This window comes from Thamnophis sirtalis, unplaced genomic scaffold (assembly GCF_051295495.1).
Source record: "Thamnophis sirtalis isolate CommonGarterSnake01/CBP01778 unplaced genomic scaffold, rThaSir2_p1.2 scaffold_4, whole genome shotgun sequence".
Lineage (NCBI taxonomy): Eukaryota > Metazoa > Chordata > Lepidosauria > Squamata > Natricidae > Thamnophis > Thamnophis sirtalis.
In genome coordinates this window covers 106,950,991-106,966,691 of record NW_028261384.1, presented here as the reverse complement: position 1 = coordinate 106,966,691, position 15,701 = coordinate 106,950,991, and the positions used below count along the sequence as shown (strand labels likewise).

Sequence of the window (15,701 nt, the reverse complement as noted above, 5' to 3'; positions counted from 1 at the left end):
ATTAGCCGATCTATGATTTTGTTGTTTTTAAGCCGTTGCTCATGCATGTTCTTTAAGTTACTAGCATCTGCCCTTAATTTTTTGATTTTTTGTTCTAAACGGATTTTCTACTTTGGCTTTGATGCTTTTTCTGTTGTGTGACTAGGTACTTTAATTTTAATGCCTAGTTCATTAGTGACTATTACAGCTGTGCTGTACATTAACTGGTTTGTTTCCAAGATGGATCCCGGTTCAATTGTTGAAAACACTGCATTAACCATTTTCATGATAGGGGCCAAAATTTTCTTAGGCACAGTTTTTAGTGATGGTAAAAGTTGCCTTTCCTCATTAAGCAGAAAATACTCCATGATCTTATCCTTCAATTCTTTTTGTTTTTGAGTTAGTTCATCAGTTGGTTCAGTGATAACTTGTTCTAGTGGTGGTGATGTTATTTCCTCCCCGAGAGCTTCTTCTGGGAGTTCTACTATAATGTCTTTAGTTGTGTCTTGAATACCAGTTATTTCCGCTTGTGATATTGTTTTTTGGGTTTTGCAATTTGCCTGAATTTCCTCATGTTCAACTTCACAAAACACTTTATTCCGTATAATAAATCGCCTTTGATCTGCTAGTCGTTGTTCACTAACATTTGAATCTGGATATTGTTGTTTCCATAATTCATACATTCGCTTTAAATAGCCTCTTTTTCTGGCTCTGAGTTGTAGTAACAGGCCATTATGGCATGGTTTTCATCTGCACTATATTTTTGTCATTTTGTTGGCTGGTCCACTTGTAGCCCACTTGTCAATGGATGTCCAGGGACCCCAACATCCGCCGCGGCCCTTGTTAACCTGCGCGACGACCGATGCGGTATGGAATTCTTATTCGTTTTTTTCACCATATTGTATGGGTTGGCAGGGATTTTTTTACGGGACCAGATGCCAACCTGACCCCAACCCTCCTCCTTTCTCATCCAGGCTTGGGACCAGCAATGGTTATTATTATTATCATCATTATTATTATTATTATTATTATTAATAATAATAATAATAATAATAATAATAATAATAATAGAAACGCTATGGAAAGTCAGAAATAGAAATTCAATCATTGACAAACACAGTCCGAGTATTCAGCATCGATATTTCAATGCAGTTTGGCATGGAAAAATGCGCCACTGTATCCATAAAAAGAGGCAAAATCACTGCATCTGAGGGAATTGAAATGCCCAATGGCCAACTAATTAAATGCAACAAAAATGAAGCCTACAAATACTTAGGCATTCTGCAGTTGGATAACATCAAGCATGAAGAAGTAAAAACTATTGTCAGGTGAGAGTACACCAGCAGAGTTAGAAAAATTTTGAATGGTAGAAATACAATCAAGGCCATAAATACCTGGGCAATATCAGTTATAAGATACACAGCTGGTATAGTTAACTGGGCACAAGCTGATTTGGACATTTTGAACCGAAAAGCCAGGAAACTAATGACAATGCACTACAGTTTACATCCATGTGGTGATACCGATAGACTATATCTGCCCCAAAAATCAGGTGGCAGACGATTATTACAAGTGAAGCAAACAGTTGAAGAAGAAAAACATGCACTGGCTGATTATTTAAAAGAAAGTCAAGAACATCTATTAATCTAAGTAAAGAACAAAAATCTACTGAAGGCTCAACAGACGAAACAAGAATACAGAAAAGATGTGATAAAATCAAGAATGGAGAGTTGGCAGAACAAAGCACTGGAAAAAATAAAAGATAAAGTGGACAGTGAACAAACTTGGTTATGGTTAACAACAGGTACTTTAAAGAAAGAAACAGAGTCACTAATCCTGGCTGCGCAAGAACAAGCTATCCGCACAAATGCCATTAAGGCCAAAATTGAAAAATCCTCTGATGATGCCAAATGCAGACTTTGCAAAGAAGCTGATGAAACTGTTGATCACATACTCAGCTGCTGTAAAAAAATCGCACAGATGATTATAAATTGCGGCACAATTCAGTAGCACAAGTGATCCATTGGAATTTGTGCAAAAATTATAATATTAAAACAGCAACAAACTGGTGGGAACATCAGCCTGAAAAAGTCACCGAAAATCAGATGGTCAAGATCTTGTGGGATTTCCGTATACAAACGGACAAAATACTGGCACATAATACACCAGACATCACACTGGTTGAGAAAAATAAGGTCACAATCATAGACATCGCAATACCAGGTGATAGCAGGGTCGCCGAGAAGGAACAGGAAAAAAATTGCAAAATACCAGGACTTAAAAATCAAAATTCAACGACTATGGCACAAACCAGCAGTGGTAATTCCAGTGGTAATTGGCACACTGGTTGCTATTCCAAAAGCACTGGAATTACATTTAAAACGGTTAAAAATTGACAAAATCACCATCAGTCAAATGCAAAAAGCCGCACTGCTTGGATCTGCATGCATATTACGAAAATACGTTATGACGTCCTAGGCCCCTGGGTGGGGCCCGACTAGTAACCAATGCCAAATCCAGCGAAATAACTGGCCGCTGTGATACAATTGTATAACAATAACAATAACAATAACAACAACAACAACAACAACAACAACAACAATAACAATAACAATAACAATAACAATAACAATAACAATAACAATAACAATAACAATAACAATAACACTAACACTAACAATAACAATAAACAACTTTAACCATTTTCTAGGTTCTTCGTTTGGACTCGAGCTGTTGAGCTACCAACCAGCCCCAAAGGCTGTGAATCTCACCAAAGATTAACCACATGATAATAATAGCAGAAGTTAAAATATTTCTTGCAGATTTTGAATTGGCAATCTTTGCCTTAGTGTCCTCATTTTATTCCTTGTCTTATATTTAAAAGTTATTGGGATCTCAAAGGTATTGGAATCAGTCATCAGTACTGGTATAGTTGAAGCTGCATTCCATCTCCTGTGAAATAGCTGATATTGCTCAGAGCTACCTTGTCAGAAAATAAGGTGCTCAAGGGAAAATAGATCAGGGCATTTGAGGCAACCTAAGAGGAAAAGTTTATGCACTTTCACATTGGAGCAGGAAAATGCGGAGGAAAATAAAATTTGCATCTGAAAGTCAGTACAGCCAAATGTGTCTTTTTTCCACCCCCAAAACATGATTCCACATTCTAGTGATGGAGTAACCAGGCAAGGCAATTTAGGGCGTTATCTGACTAAGACAGTAAAGTAGTGATCTCTATGATTGAATTTGGGTCCATCATCCCAATCACACTATCAACCTGAATTAAATTCTTCTATATAAGCAACTTAGTATTCTGTAGTCTTTATTACAAATCACTTAACTACTCTAAGGAAAGAAAAACATTGGGGGAATACTGGGACAAGGCATGATGATGGGCCAGGGACAATACAATACAATACAATACAATACAATACAATACAATACAATACAATACAATACAATACAATACAATAGCAAAGTTGGCTGCACAAAGATATTTCTGACAGACAGAAAGACCAAAAGGAAAAGTACAAAAAAATGGAAAGGACACACAACTAAGGCAGAATATCAGCAAATAGCCAGAATCTGCAAAGATGAAGTCAGGAAAGCAAAGGCTCAAAATGAACAAAGATCTGCAACAAAAGTCAAAGATGATAAAAAAATCTTTCTTCCAACATATAAACAACAACCAAAAAATCAAGGAAATAGTTGGTCCACTAAAGAGAGAAAACAGCCAGGAAGTTATAGGCAGAGGGGAAAAAGCAGAACTGCTTAACTTGTTCTTTGCATCGTCCATCAAACAAAAAGAAACTAACCTACCAAAACATAACTGTAAAAGACTAATTAGAAATAAAAGTTAAAATAAGAAAAAAATAGTAAGAGAACACCTGTCTGATGTTGATGAATATAGATTACCCGGACGTGATGGATTACATCCCAGAGTTCTAAAGGAGCTGGCAGATGTTATCTGATAACTACTGTACCACATCTTTCAAAAACCCTGGAGCACTGGGGAACTATCAGAGGACTGGAAAAGAGCTGATGTTATTCCCATATTTAAAAAAATGGGGGGAGAATGACTTATACTATTTAAGCATAGGAAAAGATGGGGGGCTGAGATCAACACAAAGAGTGGTTTCTTTTTTTTTCTTTTCTTTTTTCTTTTCTTTTCTTTCTTTTTTTCTTGTTTTCCTTTCTTTTGACATATTACTTTTATTTTTAATCTATATGTATACAAGATACTTTAGACAGAAGGTAGTGCCAGGTGTGGGCCCTGGGAAGTCGGGAGGATTAGGGATGGGGATTTGTGGGGGTGGGTGGGGGGGCGTTAACATAGTCTCAATAAGAACAAGAATGTATTTATATACGGTGGTTTTTTTTTCTTTTCTCTCTTTTTTCTTTCTTTATATATTTTTTCTTTTTTTTCTCCTTGGTTTAATTTACTTTTATCAGATTAAACAACACTCAAATAAAGGCATACACCAAGGAGGGAGGTAGAGGGAAAGAAGAGGGAGGAGTAAGGAAGGAGTAAGGGGAATGTAAGGAGGGCGTGTGGGGAGTAAGGGGAGAAGGAAAGTTTGAGGGGAAAGGGAAGTAGGAGGGGAGTGTTAGAGGGAGAAAGGAAAGTTGGAGGGGGTAGATGGGGTGTATGGAGGATGGAAGTGTTAGGTGGGGTTGTGAATGATGAGTTGTGTTCTTTTTTATTTTATTTGTTTTATTTCTTTTTTTTTATATAGCAAATACCCTGTATATAAGTGATTGCAAATGGAATGTGAAAATGAATAAAATATATTTTTTTTAAAAATGGGGGGGGGGAAACAGATCTGGGAAACTACAAACCAATCTGCCTAACATCAATACCATAGAACATACTGGAAAAGAGAATTTAAAAAAAAAACCAGATCAGCCAATATCTAGAAATGAGTAAAGTAATAACTAGCAGCCAGTACGGGTTTATTAAAACAGATCATGCCAAAAGAATCTTATTTCATTCTTCAACATAATGACTAAATTACTAGACCAGTGAAATACTGTGGACATAAAAAGACTGCAACAAGGGATTGGACAAAGTGGACCACAAACTATTTCTTGGTAAGCTAGAAAAAAGTGGGACTGATAGCATCACCACCAGATGGATTATTAGCTGGCTGACAAACTGTACTCAATGAGTAGTCCTTAATGGGTCTACCTCTGCATGGAGGGAAGTAAGCAGTGGGGTATCACAAGGTTCCATCTTAGCCCTGTACTCTTCAATATCTTCATAAATGACTTAGATGATGGAATAGAAGTGGAATTTAACAAATTTGCAGATGATACTAAGCTAGCAGGAATAGTTAACACTCTAGAATATAGGCTCAAGGTCCAAATGGATCTTGATAGACTTGAACACTGGGCCCTATCTAACAAAATGACATTCAATGTAGAGAAATGTAAAATCTTATACTTCGGCAAGAAAAACCAAAAGTACACATATAAATTAAGTGAAACTAGGCTTAATCACAGTAACTGTGAGAGGGATCTTGGGGTCTTAGTGGACAACCAGCTAAATATGAGCCACCAGTGTGCAGCGGCAGCCAGAAAAGTGAATGCAACATTAGAACTGCATTAACAGAGGGATACAATCAAGATCAAGTGAATTGCTATTACCATTCTATAAAGCCTTACAAAGACAACATGTAGAATACTGCATCCAGTTTTAGTCACTACGCTATAAAAAAGATGTTGAGCCTCTAGAAAAAGTGCAGAGAAGTGCAACCAATATGATTAAGGGCCTGGGGACTGAAACCAGTGGTGGAATTCATTTTTTTTTACTACTAGTTCTATGGGTGTGGCTGGGTGGACATTGCTTGGAGTGGCTTTCTGATGTAGAAGGGAAAGGATACTGCAAAATCCCCATTCCCTCCCCACTCCTTGGGGAAGGATACTGCAAAATCCCCATTTCCTCCCCACCTCCCCAACCTGCTTTCCAGTTCCATTCTCCTGTGCAGGGCAACAAAAGACCCAGTGATCAGCTGAGAGGCAACAAAAGACTGACCATCAGCTGTGACTCAGAGCTGGGAGGCAGCAAATAGATCTGGGGCAAGGCCACTCAGAGGTGGTGTTTGTGTCCAAACTACTCAAAATTTCTCCTATGGTTTCACCAGAACCTGTCAGAACTGGTTGAATACCACCTCTGACTAAAACGTATGAAGAATGGTTACAGGAACTGGGCATGGCTAGTCTAGTGAAGAGAAGGACCAGGGGAGATATCATAGAAGTATTCCAATATTTGAGGGGCTATCAATGAGATGAAGGGGTCAAGTTATTTTCCAAGGTACTTGAAGGCCAGACAAGGAAACTGACCAAGAAGTTATTTAATCTAGAAATAAAGAGAATTTTTCTGACAGTGAGATTAATCAACCAATGGAACAGATTGCCTTCGGAAGTTGTGGGAGCTGTCGGAAATGGTGTAGGGTTTCTTGCCAGATGACCTACAACGTTCCTTCCAATTCTGTTAATCTGTTAAATTATTGTATTTTATTCCAATCTCATTTTAAATTGTATATTTATTCCAATTCCATTTTAAATTGTTTTTATTGGACTTTAGTAATAATTTATGCTAGGAACTCTGCACTTTGATATGGGCCATGGGCTAATCAATAAAGTGAACTAACCAAAATATCATGAAATATAAGGTTGACTTAGTCACAGGTGATACATTTTTCATAGTTAAAATTTGCAAATAGGTTTATATGCAAGCATATATGGTATATTGGGGTTGATTGCAAACATCTGCTTCCAAGAGTGTAATGATTGTTTTTTTTAAAAAAAAAACAAAAAAACAAATAGCCTCAGCTATCTCTAGTTAGCCTTATTTTTCTTATTTTTCCTATTTTCCTATCATCACTTGTGCCACTGTGAGGCATCCCAGAAAAAATATTATATCTGACAGAAATCTGAATGTTAAGATTCTGTTTTACACCACCACAAATGTGATTAACATTATAGAAATAAACCTTATAAAAATTTCAGAAAAATAATCCGTTAACAATTCTTGTCTAAATGGCCAGAAAAAAGCAAAGCGGGGAGAGCCAATCGTACATCTGCCTGATTTCCAGATTCTAGAACCACTGCTATTTTTGCAAGTTAATATAAGACCGGCTAAAATTCTGGTGGATAAAACTGCAGTTACTTTATAAAACAAAGGTTGCTAAAGTTTTTCCAAGTTTAACAAAATGTGAATCTGTATTATATTTTTTTAAAGGCATTGTCATATATCATCATTTTGGAGGCAAACCTGTGTCGTGATGACCTCACAAAGCTTAATTTTGAAAAGAAAAATATCTTTTTCTTTTTGTCAGTAAAGGTGTGTGTCTGTTTTTACCCTCAAAACATGATTAGCCCATTCTGGCTAAACAATAATCAACTAAACTAAACAACTAAACTAACCTAAGCAACTAAAATATTAAATCCTGAGCTGCATATATTTTTTGTTTTATATTTTAAAATCAGAAAGATGCTTAAAACAAAATCATCAGTTAGTACAATAAATATTAAACATTATATAAAATAAGCAGAACACAATAATGAGAAAACAGCAATTTTGTTGTTGTTAATTGTGAAGTCACGTCCAACCCATTGCGACCCCCTGGACAATGTTCCTCCAGGGCTTCCGGTCCTCTACCATTGTAGTTCATTTAAGCTCACGCCTATTGCTTCGATGACTCCAGCCAGCCACTCATTCTTTATTGTCTCCTTCTTCTTTTATCCTCAATCTTTCCCAGCATTAGTCCCCTCTCCAGAGAGTCCATTCTTTTCATTAAGTGGCCAAACAGCAATAGAAAGTTAAAATATATATGCATTTAAACAAAAAACCAATCTCTATCTCTTTACTATCTACATATTCTTTATTAAGATATAGATTGAAGACAAGGAGAAATGAATCAAAAATTAATAAAACATTAAACTAACTTATCCAAAAAGAAACTCCTCCAGAGCAAATAAACAAATGATTCAAAAACTCATTTTCCTTTTTTTTTTCTCCATGTCTTGTCACACTGAAGTTCTTGGAGAAATTTTCAAGGGAATCTCTTTGTCCCTCACTAGGAGAAAAGGGAACAGTTTCTCAGAAAACGGATAATTAAAAGTAAAGATATGATCCCTTGAGTCAGCATTATAAAAGCTGAGCCTATCAAAATCATGCTCCAGGATAATCAAGAACACTTTGTGGTGATTTCCAAAGTGTAAGTTTGATTGGAGGGCTTGTAGATGCTTGGTATTCTCCTTGTGCTAGCTGCAGTACCCAGAATCCTTGAGTAATGGTGATATCTTCTGAATTTTTTCTTTCCACTGATTCCCGGGCAAACCCAATAGCCCACTCTTTGGCCTTCCCCACTTCCACCACTCATTCTAGAGTCCCAGACTCAATGCCTTCTACTCCCAAAACACCTGGTAAAAAACAGAAATGCTCAGTGTTGTCAACAAGGATCTGGGTTTGCTCCCCCATATGTACTCTTTTTCGATCTTCTGAAAGGATGAGGGTGGGATAAGCTGTCTTGGGATCCAAGATCACTTCAACTAAAGTAGTAGATAAAAAGGTTAAAAACAATATAGAACAATTCAACCAAAGTTCTGTTCTTTATTTGCTTACACACAATATGGTGGCAGCTTTCAAAATGGCATCCACTTTCCTATACGTGACCTCTGTGTAGGAAAGTGTCTCTTTCTGAAATGGCACTTGTAAGGGGGATATATAAGGTGACCAGATTTTCAGATTGGTAAAGAGGGACACCATTGACCGGGAAGGGGGGGGTGCTTGATTAAAATTTTTATACTTTGTCAAACATGACCCCAGGACACTGAAACCATCATAAATACAAATCTGTTGCCAAACATCAAAATTTTGATCACGTGACCATGAGGATGCTGCAACGGTTGCTAAGTGTGAAAATGGTCGCTAAGTGTGAAAATGGTCATCAGAAACTTTTTTCAATGCCATTGTAACTTTGGTCACTAAATGAACTGTTTGAAAGTTAAGGCTAGCTTGCATTATAATGCCTTATGCTGGCTTACATTTTCAAGAGAGAGAAGCTAAACTCCTTGTTAGAATTGAAAAAGAAATGAGTAGAGTAGAGTAAAATAGAATAGAATAGTTTATTAGCCAAGTGTGATTGGACACACAAGGAATTTGTTTTTGGTGAATATGCTCTCAGTGTACATAAAGAAAAATAAAATAGTAAGATAGTGGGATCCTTGCTCACCAAACTCAGAAAACAGCGATCCCACGATCTGCCCCACACCTCCTCTTTCCTCAAGAGGTGGTGGGGTGGGGGATCCTTGCATACCAAGCTCAGAAACCAGTGGTCCCACGATCTGTCTCACACCTCCTCTTTCTCCTTCTCGTTCTCTTTTTGGGGTAAGGAGGAGAAAGGACAAAAAGGAGAAAGAGGGAGAAATGGCTGCAGGGAAAGTGGCGCCCGAGAGAAGTGGGCAAAAAAAGAAAAGAAAAGAAAAACCTTCCGACGGTTGAGCCTCTTGGCCCGGGACTGAGCCTCCTCCTCGCCGCGCTGCCTGTAGAAAAACAGTGTGCATCAGCACGTGCACGCGCAGAAGGGGAGGGAGCTGACTGGAGAGAGGGAAACCACTGCCCTCTGAAGGCCACATCGGGAACAACACTTCAGAGAAATAAAAACTTTTTTTTAACGGCGTCCTTTTTAAAATTGTTTTCTTTCTTTTGGAAAATCGGGACTTTTTGAACATGCTGCGGGACACGGGAGAAATAATTAAAAATTGTGATTGTCCCGCTGAAAGTGGGACGTCTGGTCACCTTAGGGATATAAGTGTGAGCCCTCAGACAAAATGCAAAAGGGATACTATAAGCATTTACATTTCTAGAGAAACACAGAGTTAAGCTTGGAGTAAAAATGTGGCATTTAGAAAAAAAAACATGAATTAAATTCCAGAAAGAAAGAACTTACTAGCAAAAAATTTAACTTGACTTTCTATAGAGATAATCCTTGACTTATGACCATAATGGAGCTTGTCTATTATAGTCTCAGGTTGTGATGGCCATTAAGTGAAACACTGACATGACTGCCTTGCCTAATAACACCTACCTCTCCCCTCCCCAATGCATTTGTTAAATGGAGTGGGAGGTGCCTCAGGTAGTGGAAGCATTAACGCAGGTGCAACATTCTGCATAACCCACCATATTTTTATCCAAAATGCGTTTACCTTTTTACAAGTCCACCGTATGTGATAATATGTAGCATCGAGACAATCACATCTCCAGCATTTAGGTTGTAAATTCGGGTACATACAGGCCAGTTTTTTAGGATCTAAATGCCATCTATAAAACATCTTGTAAAAGTTTTCTCTCAAATTCTGGGCTTATGTAAATTTTACATTTCTTACCCATATCTTTTCCCATGTATCCAACATTATTGGTTCTTCAAAATTTTGTGCCCACTTTATCATAAAGTCTTTAACTAATTCTGTTTCCGAATCCATTTCTATTAATACATTATATAGTCTCTTTATATGCATTAATTTGTTTTAGTAAGTTATCCTCATTTTGTGTGAAACCATTTTTTTCATCTTTCTTCCATCTGGCCTGTAATTGCCCATACTGAAACCATGTTTGAATTACCTTTTCCTCTTTTAGTACATTGAAGGGTTTTAACTGTAATACACCTCTTTCTAAGGTGAGAAGCTGTCTGTCTGTAGTTACATCCTGTTTTTGTACTATATTTATGTTTTCTATTGCATGTTTAGGAATTGCCCACATGGGTATCTTATCATTTAGTTTGTATTGATATTTTTTCCAGACCAGTAGTAGAGCATTCCTTAAAATATGACTTTTAAAATTCTTATTCACCTTTTTATCATATAGAAAGTAAGCATGCCAACCATATACCAAATCATGCCCTTCGATATTAAGTATTCTATCATCTGTTAAATTACTGATAAAACTACTGCTTCATAATATAGTTTTAAATTTGGCAATTTCAAACCTCCTCTCTCACGTACATCTTGCATTATTTTTAGTTTTATTCTCGGCTTCTTCCCTGCCCAAACAAATTTTTTAATGCCCTTCTAGCAAATTTGCATCTTTTTAAAGTATTGGTATCATTTGAAAAAGAAATAAAAATTTAGGCAAAACATTCATTTTCACTGCTGCTATTCTTCCCAACAAGGATAATTGTAATTTTTCCCAATTTTTCATCTCTGTCTGTATGCTACGCCATAGTGGCTCATAATTATACTTATATAGTTTCCCAATTGAGGTTGAGATGTAGACTCCTAGATATTTAACATTTTTAACTATTTCACATCCTGTCATTCCTTCTAATTCTTCCCTTTGATTAGTGTTCATGTTTTTAACTAGCATCTTTGTTTTCCCTAAATTTATTTTAAATCCAGATACTTGGCCATATTGATTAATCACATTCATTAAAACCTTGCTAGATTCCTGTGGTTGGGTTAATGTTATAACCAAATCATCCGCAAATGCACGTAATCTATATTCTTGATGCCTAATCTTGATTCCCTGTAAATCATCTGATCCCTGTATTTTATTCAACAATAATTCCAGGGTTATAATAAACAATAATGGGGATAGGGGGCAACCCTGTCTTGTACCTTTCTCGATTTTAAATGGGTCTGTTAAACTTCCATTGACTATAATTTGTGCTGTTTGTTCCTGATATATTGCTTTAATTGATTGTAAAAAATACTACTTGCATCTTTTGCATTATTTTCATTAAAAATTGCCAGTTCACTTGATCAAAGGCTTTCTCGGCATCTAAAAATATAAGTGCTGCAGGAATTTGATTAGTCTTTTCCAAGTATTCCAGTACATTAAATCTCACTTTTTTGAAATATCTCTTCTGAAGTGATGCTGTGCATGTGGTTCCATACCTTTCCATTATTGCTTCTTGATCTTTAAGTAAAACACATAATTTTTGTTGACCAAACTATCCGTTCCCATTTAGGGTTATCCTAAATAAACTACCTCCCATAGTGTTTTCTATAATTTGTTAAATCTGTATCCTGCTATTCTTGAAATGAGTTCACACCAAGTGCAGGAATACAATAGAGGGAGATACGATCCAGTATTCCTACTATTTAATTAGCTCTTACAATACAATAGCAGAATTGGAAGGGACCTTGGAGGTCTTCTAGTCCAACCCCCTGCCTAGGCAGGAAACCCTATACCATTTCAGATAAATGGCTATCCAATATCTTCTTAATATCGGGGCATTCATAACTTCTGGAGGCAAGCTGTTCCACTGATTAATTGTTCTAACTTTCAGGAAATTTCTCCTCAGTTCAAAGTTGCTTCTCTCCTTGATTAGTTTCCACCCTTGCTTCTTGTTCTACCCTCAGGTGCCTTGGAAAATAGTTTGACTCCCTCTTCTTTGTGGCAACACCTGAGATATTGGAACACTGCTATCCTGTCTCCCCTAGTCCTTCTTTCTATTAAACTAGACATACCCAGTTCCTGCAACCGTTCTTCATATGTTCTTCAACAATCATCATTGTTGGTCTTGTCTGCACTCTTTCTAGAGTCTCCACATATTTTCTACATCATGGTGACCAAAACTGAATGCAGTATTCCAAGTGTGGCTTTACCAAGTTATTATAAAGTGGTATTAACACTTCATGTGATCTTGATTCTATCCCTCTGTTTATGCAGCCTAGAACTGTGTTGGCTTTTTTGGCAGCTGCTGCACACTGCTGGCTCATATTTAAATGGTTGTCCACTAGGACTCCAAGATCCGTCTCACAGTTACTACTATTGAGCAAGGTACCACCTTTGTTGCCTACATGTAGGACCTTACTCTTTTCAACATTGAATTTCATTTTATTAGATAGTGCCCAATGTTCAGGTTTGTCAAGATCCTTCTGTATCTTTAGCCTATCTTCCTTCAGAACCCTGGGGTGTAATCTATCTGGTCCTGGTGATTTGAACTCAGTCTAGGATATACAGGTGCTAACTTACCATTTTCTTCCCTATTTCAACTCATGTTCCTAATCTGATTTTTGTGATGTTGTTTTTGATATATTGGACTGTTTTATCCCTTTGTGTAAAGACAAATGCAAAACATGAGTTAAATTGTTTGCTTTCTCTCTGTTGCTTGTCACCTTCTTGCCACTTTCTCCCAGCAATGGACCAATTGTTTCCTTAACTTTTTTATTCTTTTTAACTTGTTGGAAGAAGCTTTTTTATTATTTTTTATTTTGGGCAAGCCTTTCTTAATTGTGAGTCTCTACTTTCCTCACATCATCTTTTCATGCTCGGGCTATTTGCTGATATTTTGCCTTAGTTATATGCCCCTCTTTCCACTATTTATACTTATCTTTTTTGTCTTTCAATTTGTCAGAGAGTAATTTATATAGCCATGGTGGTTTCTTCTTCATTGGTATTGTGCTAGACTGGGCCTTTGTAATCTCATTTTTCAAAATTTCCCAAACTTCTTGAGTTCTTTTCCCCTTGAGGATTCTCACCCATGGAATTTTTCCCAAGCTCTCTCTAAGTTTATTGAAATTAGCTCTCTAAAAGTCCAAGACTCTAGTTTGACTTTGTTCTTATACTTGTGTTTGCATAATGTTGAATTCCAATATTGCATGGTCACTTGCCCCCAGGGTTCCTGTGCTTCAACACCTTCTATTATTTCCTCTCTGTTAGTGAGAATTAAGTCCAATGTGGCTGATCCCCTTGTTTCCTTCTTTACATTTTGGGAAACAAAGTTGTCTACTAGGTTTGTTAGGAACCTGTTGGGTCTTTCACTTGGTGCATAGTTTGTTTAACAGTTGATGTCAGGGTAGTTAAAATCCCCAATTGCTATTGTGGTGTGCTTCCTACATACTTTAGTTAGCTGACTAGCAACCCCTGCTTGGTTGGGTGGCCTGTACTTGGCAAACCCTCTCTGGGTTGAGTTTCAGGAAGTTGCCTCTGGGGATGTGGACAAGGCTATGCGAGCTGTGAGTGCCTCCACCTGTATACTGGACCCGTGTCCCTCCTGGCTGGTTGCCAACAGCAGTGAGGTGACACGAGGCTGGATCCAGGCGGTTGTTACCGCCTCTCTTTGGGAGGGGCACTTCCCCACCACACTTAAGGCAGCAGTGGTGAGACCCCTCCTGAAGAAACCGTCTTTGGATCCAGCTGTCCTTAATAACTACCGTCCAGTCTCCAACCTCCCCTTTGTGGGGAAGGTTGTTGAGAAGGTGGTGGCCTTCCAGCTTCAGCGTACCTTGGAGGAAGCTAACTATCTAGACCCCTTCCAGTCCGGCTTCAGGCCCGGTTACAGCACAGAAACCGCTTTGGTCGCATTGACCGATGATCTCTGGAGAGCTAGGGATGGAGGCCGCGCTTCCATCCTAGTTCTCCTTGACCTCTCAACAGCTTTCGATACCATCGACCATGGTATCCTTCTGCGACGACTGCGGGAGATAGGGGAGGGCGGCACTGTTTTGCAGTGGTTCTCCTCCTACCTCTCGGACAGGTCACAGTCGGTGTTGGTGGGGGGGCAGAGATCGTCCCTGAGGCCCCTAACTTATGGGGTGCCGCAGGGTTCGGTCTTATCCCCCCTACTATTTAACATATACATGAAACCACTGGGTGAGATCATTCGGAGGCACGGGATAAAATACCACCAATATGCGGACGATACACAGTTGTATCTGTCCGCCCCGTGCCAACTCAATGAAGCGGTGGACGTGATGAACCGGGGTCTTGAGGCCGTTAAAGACTGGATGAGAGCGAACAAGCTGATACTCAACCCAGAGAAGACCGAGTGACTGTTGTGTTTTCCTACCAAAAATTTGACCAACGTACCATCACTCAGGCTGGGGGGACAAAATTTATACCCCTCAAACAGGGCCCGCAACTTGGGAGTCCTCCTGGACCCACAGCTGAGTTTCGACCACCATCTTTCAGCTGTGACCAGGGGGGCATTTGCCCAGGTACGCCTGGTGTGCCAGTTGCGGCCCTACCTGAATCGGGAGGCCCTCACAACAGTCACTCGAGCCCTTGTGATCTCTAGGCTGGAATACTGCAACGTGCTCTACATGGGGCTGCCCTTGAAGAGCACCCGGAGACTTCAGCTAGTCCAGAATGCGGCCGCGCGAGTGATCGTGGGCGCACCACGGTTCACCCACATAACACCAATCCTCCGTGAGCTGCGCTGGCTACCTGTTGATCTCCGGGTGCACTTCAAGGTCCTACTCACCACCCATAAAGCGCTCCATGGTAGTGGATCTGGCTATCTGAGAGACCGCCTTCTGCCAATTACCTCCCTGCGTCCCATCAGATCGCATAGAGCTGGCCTCCTCCGTATTCCATCCGCCAGTCAGTGCCAACTGGCGACTACTCAGAGGAGAACCTTCTCTGTTGCGGCTCCGACGCTATGGAATAATCTCCCCATGGAGATCCGCACCCTCACCACTGTCCAGGCCTTCCGCACAGCCCTCAAGATCTGGCTAGCCCGTCAGGCCTGGGGATAAGTTTTTACTTTCGCCCCTCCCGAATGTCGAGTGAATGTTGTGTTTTATTGTTTAATTTATTCTCGCTCACATTTCTTTTTGTATTTGTCCTACACTCCCTTTCCCCTTTTATTGTAAGCCGCCCTGAGTCCCCTCAGGGAAAAGGGCGGCCTATAAATGCATAATAAATGCATAAAATGCATAAATGCAAATGTAATATAGACTTATTACAGTTATTTTCCCCTACAACTTTTAATATT

The 15,701-nt window shown here is 38.9% G+C and overlaps 1 pseudogene; it reads right to left on the bottom strand.

Moving 5' to 3' along the window:
• Positions 1-7,968: 7,968 nt before the first annotated feature.
• Positions 7,969-10,131, bottom strand: LOC148046036 (erythroid membrane-associated protein-like; annotated as a pseudogene).
• Positions 10,132-15,701: the final 5,570 nt, after the last annotated feature.